Here is a 5988-nt window from a genome sequence, read left to right on the forward strand (position 1 = left end):
CCCTCGTCAAAGAATTCTAATAAATTTCCCCTTTGTGAAGCCGTGCTGTCTCTGTTTGATTAAATTATATATTTCAAAAATACTTTATTACATTCTTCATAATAGACTCAAACAGATCTTACTCATAAAAGGATCAAGAACAAAAAGGCACAAATATAAAGTGATTTGCGAATGTGATGTGACAAAAATAAATTTTCGCACCACTGGCAGTTCTGTCTGGAATGTACTGCCTGGACGTGTGGTGCAATTGATCCATTCTGGAGGATGTTAGGTGGCTATTTTAAAAGAAACAATGTTCAAGGGTACAGGCAACAGGAAGGAGAATGGCAATAAATCACGATGCTCATTCGGAGAGCCGGTACAGAAATAATGGGCCAAACGGCCTTTATTTAATCAGATAATTAGATTCCCTACAGTGCAGAAACAAACCCTTCAGCCCAACATGTCATGGTGTTCAGCTCAATTGATAGTGGGTCCCTGCTATTACTGCCAGTAATGTGCTATAATGGAGACATGGATTGATAGAACAGAGAAATTCTTTGCATCAAAGGCAAACGCAGTTTGAGGCCAGGTGAAGGTGGCAGCATTCTCGTCCTCCAAAGAGTAACTCACCCAAACCCCTTTCCCCTCTGACTAATGCACCTAATTGACAATTTAACATGGCCAATTCACCTGACCTGCACATCTTTGGAATGTGGGAGGAAACCAGAGTACCCGGAGGAAACCCATGCAGACAACGTGCAAACTCCACACAGAGGTTGGAATCAAACCCGGGACCCTGTTGCTGTGTGGCAACAGTGCTAACCACTGAGCCATCGTGCTGCAAATTTTAGTGCACTATTCCCAGAAGTACTGCAATACTAGGACGATGCACGAAGTTGGTGGAACAAGCTCCTAACCCAACTTCTTCCTGCAAAAATCGCTTAACATCCAGTCCCTGATTCAGGGATGTATCAGATATTAAAACTGATAAGAATTAAAACTGATAAAAGCAGAACTACACATGATCTTAGCCAAAAGGCCAAGAATGTGGCTCTGTGATTCTGAGAAAGCCCTTTGTTGACCCAGTATCAAGCTTAGCCTGTGTGTGTTCCTAAAAAATGCCTTGGAATGTTTTTGCTCTACATTAAAGGCCCAAGTTGTTGCTTCTGGTCATCTGGATTTGGAGATGTAATTTTGCCACCAGCCTGCCTCTGAGCACCAGTATTTGAGAAAGAACATTAGACCCAGCAAGTTTAGCTAAATGCCTTCTTCCCACATCCTTGACCTTTTCAAGCCTTCGTTTTGGATTTGCATTTAACACGCTCAGAAAGTAGGAGAGGGAGAATCATTCTTGTGACAATATGTCAACGATATTACAAACATGACATGGCCATTTCCCAACCAGCAACCCTAGCACTCTCGTCAATGTATTCAAAGTTCCTCTTTTATGATGATGAGAGGACTCTTGACAGCACAAGTATAGGCCATGTCAGCATTCAACTCCCTCGGTGGAGTTGGGAGGGAAAGATCGAAGGTGATTGTTAGCTCTAAGTGACGAGAATGCTGCCACCTTCACCTGGCCTCAAACTGCGATTGCCTTTGATGCAAAGAATTTCTCTGTTCTGTCAATCCATGTCTCCATTATAGCACATTACTGGCAGTAATAGCAGGGACCCACTATCAATTGAGCTGAACACCATGACAGCACTCTATAATTTAGTGTAAATTGCTCCAAAGAGTTCTAACTGCAATCTATAAGGAATTGGTAAAAAGCAATTGAGAGCAATTCTTTTACAGTGTCTCACCAAATTAATGTTGTCAGGGTCCGAGGTCACAGACACTTTGGGTGAATAGTGCTTTAGGTTCACCATCAGTGCGAATTGCAAACTATCTCCTGACTTGGAAATATTCCACTGTCAAAATCTTGGAACTCCCTGCCAAAAAACTCAGTGTGATTACTCTCACCACATGAAGAGTAAAGATTTAAGAAAAAGTCACTATCACGGTTATCAGGTGCAGCTAGAGACAGACAATAAATGCTGGCATTTGGGATATATCTCAAGGATTTTGCTTTATACAGAAGCATAGACCCAGATATTCCAGAGTTGAAAATCCTATTTTACTCTGGATTAAAAATTATGCACCTGCTTTTAGAAGGGCTTTCTGCTGGAGATTCCGGAACAGGGAATGCAAGGAATGCAGGAGCGAAGAAATCTTTGCAGAAACATTAGCTTGTATAGAAACATTAGCTCCCTTTTTTGCAGCAGTCAGAGTACTGTAGTTTGGCATTGAAATGTCCAGCAGTTTAGCTCAGCCATTTTGACAGCTTCTGTGAAAAGGCAAGCATATAAAGGAAGTGTGGGCTTAGGGTGCCAGGTGGGAGAGATGGGTAAAGTGCCAGATGTGTAAGGACAGTAGAGTGGGTAAGGGGGCGAGGGCTAAAGTGACAAACAGCTGAGTGGGGAGGGTACCAGGTGGGTAAGGTAGAGTACCATGTGGGTAAGGGGGTTTCGGGTGTCAAATGTGTGAGTAGAGGGTGCCTGATGGGTAAGGAAGGTTGAGTACCAGGTGGGTAAGGGGGTGGCAGAATACCAAGCTGGTGAAGACCAGGGTACCAGGTGGGTAAGGGGGGTTAGAGTGCCAAATGGGTGAGTAGGGAGGGTATCAGTTGGGTAAGGGTGAGGGGTTAGGGTGTCAAATGTGTGAGTAGGAATGGTACCAGGTAGGTAAGAGTGCCACATGGGTAAGCAGGGATGCCAGATAGATGAGTAGGGAGGGTAATGAGTGGGTAAGGGGTTGGGGTGCCAGGGGTAAGTGGGGTAGAGTGCCAGGTGGGTAAGGTGCCAGTGTGCCAGGTAATTGAATCTGTGCTTACACAGGGGAGGGGGGGGGTGGAATCCAAGCCAGTGAGAGCCAGTGAGTGTCAGTGAGGGTTAGGGATGTGTTGAATCTACCAGCTGTCAGGATGCTCTGACAAATGTGGAGTGTGTAAAGCTGGTGGGGTGGAGTATCGGTTCAGCTTTGATGGTGGCGGTCAATTTTGGCTGCAGCTGTAATGTGGGTTGAGGCAGTGAGGGGATGCCGAGCAGAGTCAGTCTGATAAATCAAAGAGGGGTGGTCAAATATGGGAGTGTGGAGGAGGGTTAGGCTGGCTTCCATGCGGCATTCAGTTCTGACAGGATAAGGTCAAGGCTGGGGGTATGGGTGTAATAGGTCAGGCCGGTGGGGATGGGGGTGGAGGGGGGGTGCGAAATCAGGTTCAGGGGGGTGTAAACCTGGTGGAGCAGCTGGCTATCAGGACTGGGGGTGGGAATAAGCCGCAGTGAGGATTGGGTGTCTGGTCCAGCAGAGTCAATCAGGGGAGGGCAGCATCAGACCTGGTCAAGTTGAGGGGACTAGGAGATTTGGTACAAGGTGAATTGGAGAGGAGGTCTGTTTAATAGATATCCAGGTGTTAAACATGATTTTTAATCTTCTGCCCTTCCCTGAGTAAGTACTCAGGTGAACTGAGTCAGAACCCTCCAAATTATTTTTCAAAGGACTTTCTCAAAGGTTTCCAGGCACAGGGCAATTGCCTGTTAGAAGTTTAAATTTTCCAGGGAATTCTCCCAGAATCAGCTGGATCCAGATTACATTTGAAGGTAATGTCACCGTACCCCTCCTGGAAAATATGGCTGCTCTCTCACAGAGAGAGTCAATTGGTGGTGGTTTGACCAGAAGGTCACCACGCCTCAGAGAAGGAGCAAGGTTGAGAGGGAGGGTCCTTCAATGGTAACCTCAGCCAATGCAGGGATTGAATCCTGTGTTGTTGGGCATCACACTGCATTTAGCCAAACAGCCATCCAGCCAACTGAGCTAACTGACACATGGCTTCCCTATTCAATTCCAGTCCGTTCTGCTCCAAGGACTCTCTCGCCATTGGAATATGTTTTGCCATTACTTGGCACAAAGTCAAGATTGGCGGCCAAACACTGGATCAGTTACAATCTAAGAGCACCAAGGTTAATCATGGTGAAACATCAACATGGTAGCAGAGAAATAAGCTGTGGACACAATTCTTATGATAAACCAATGATTCCTGATTGAAAATTTGGGTTTGACCATCTAGAATGAAGTTGATAATCTCTCCTGATAGTAACTGGATCTTGTATCGTACAACCATTTTCATTGCTAAACCCCAACTGCTTACGTACAAACATAAGAGCATGCAAGTTAGGAGTTGGTGATCCAACTTCCTCAACCCTACGCTCTCACCTCATAAGGGTCATGGCTGATCTAACTGTGGCCTCAATTCCTTTTTCCCATCTACGCCCAACTCCATTCTTAGTGAAGAGTCAAGCCTATTCTCTTGAGGTCCTCGGAAACTTTCAACACGACAAGGATTCTCAAACTTTCCACAACTCAAGGCCAACTATACCAGTCAGAAACTGCCAAGATCACATGTGAAAGGAAACAAGATGCATCCACCTGAGTCTGTGCTTCCCGAATATTATCTCCCTGACCTTCTTACTCTTAAGTTCTGCTGTCCATGTGTTCCACCTCTCCCTATGTTTCTGCTCTCCTGTGCTTTTGCTTTTCCCACTGTCTTGTTCTCCCCATGCTTCCACTCTCTCCCTGTCCCCTAGTCTCTCTCCATGCCCCTACTCTCTCTATCTCTGTGCTCCTGCTCTCTTTGTGCACCTTATCTATCTCCGTTCCTACTCTGTCCCAATGTTCATACTCACTCATGTTCCTGCTTGATGTGTGCTTATTCAAACCCAATGCAGCAATACATACGTTATCACCTAGAACCTAAGAACAAAATGTAGGTAATGATATTGAAAGACCCAACAGGTATTTGTTATAGCTACTGTTACACACTGACAGTCACATTAAGTTAATCAATTACAAACAGGTTGATGAAAGCGTGTCGCTATCTTCTTGCTTGAAAGAATTTAGGTTTTAATCAGAAAGAAACCTGCTCTGTTTTCCACACTGACAGAAACTGATGTTGCTGAATGTCCAAATGCTTTTACATTTAGGAAACTGTTATTCAATTGATTCTTTTTATGAACAGTGACTAGTGCGAACAATTATTCGTGTTTGCTTCCAGGCAGGTATTTCTACCTGATGCAGCAGTTCTTAGTTTATCTCCCATCACATAAATAAACTAGATGTGGATAGCATGGTATTAAAATATCCAACAGGCATATATTACAGTTCATTAACATGCATGAATATTCCATTGACAGATAATGTCTGGCTAATATTGAGTAATTTGGTTGCAAACTGCTTCTGTCAGCATGTTATGCTTTAAGTGGCCCAAATTAAGGTGGAGTTTGAGATCTTTAATCTTTCAGCTCACATGTTACAATACAATGGTGAATGTCTCTTAAAGCTTACCCTGAGATTACCCAGAAGGGCTCTACTGCTGAAATCTCCTCACCTGAGGTGTGGTGACCCTCAGGTTAAATCACCATCAATCATCTCTTTTCACCACCCCCCCACACGATGAGAGACCAGCTATAAATGCTTGTTAGTCGGTGCAATAATCTATCCAGAAAAGTGTAAGGCAGCAAAATGCAAGAATGAAATAAAGAAGCGTGGAAAGCTGGAGATCTGAAACAAAAACAAAAATTGCTGGAAAAACTCAGCAGATCGGGCAGCATCTGTGGGAAGAAAGCAGAGTTAATGTTTCAAGTCCAGCAGCTCTTCATCAGAACTCAATTTAAGAAGTCTGGGGAAGATACAGAGGAGACTTTGACAACAGACAATAGGTGCAGGAGTAGGCCATTCAGCCCGTTGAGCCTGCACCACCATTCAATATAATCATGGCTGATCATCCTTAATCAGTATCCTGTTCCTGCCTTATCTCCATAACCCTTGATTCCACTATCCTTGAGAGCTCTATCCAACTCTTTCTTAAATAAATCCAGAGACTGGGCCTCCACTGCCCTCTGGGCAGAGCATTCCACCACAGCCACTACTCTCTGGGTGAAGAAATTTCTCCTCATCTCTGTCCTAAAT

The 5988-nt window shown here is 44.4% G+C and overlaps 1 pseudogene; it reads right to left on the reverse strand.

Moving 5' to 3' along the window:
* Window positions 1–827: 827 nt before the first annotated feature.
* LOC122551196 lies at window positions 828–1033 on the reverse strand (annotated as a pseudogene).
* Window positions 1034–5988: the final 4955 nt, after the last annotated feature.

The sequence above is a fragment of the Chiloscyllium plagiosum genome, chromosome 6, assembly GCF_004010195.1.
Source record: "Chiloscyllium plagiosum isolate BGI_BamShark_2017 chromosome 6, ASM401019v2, whole genome shotgun sequence".
In the NCBI taxonomy this organism is placed as follows: domain Eukaryota; kingdom Metazoa; phylum Chordata; class Chondrichthyes; order Orectolobiformes; family Hemiscylliidae; genus Chiloscyllium; species Chiloscyllium plagiosum.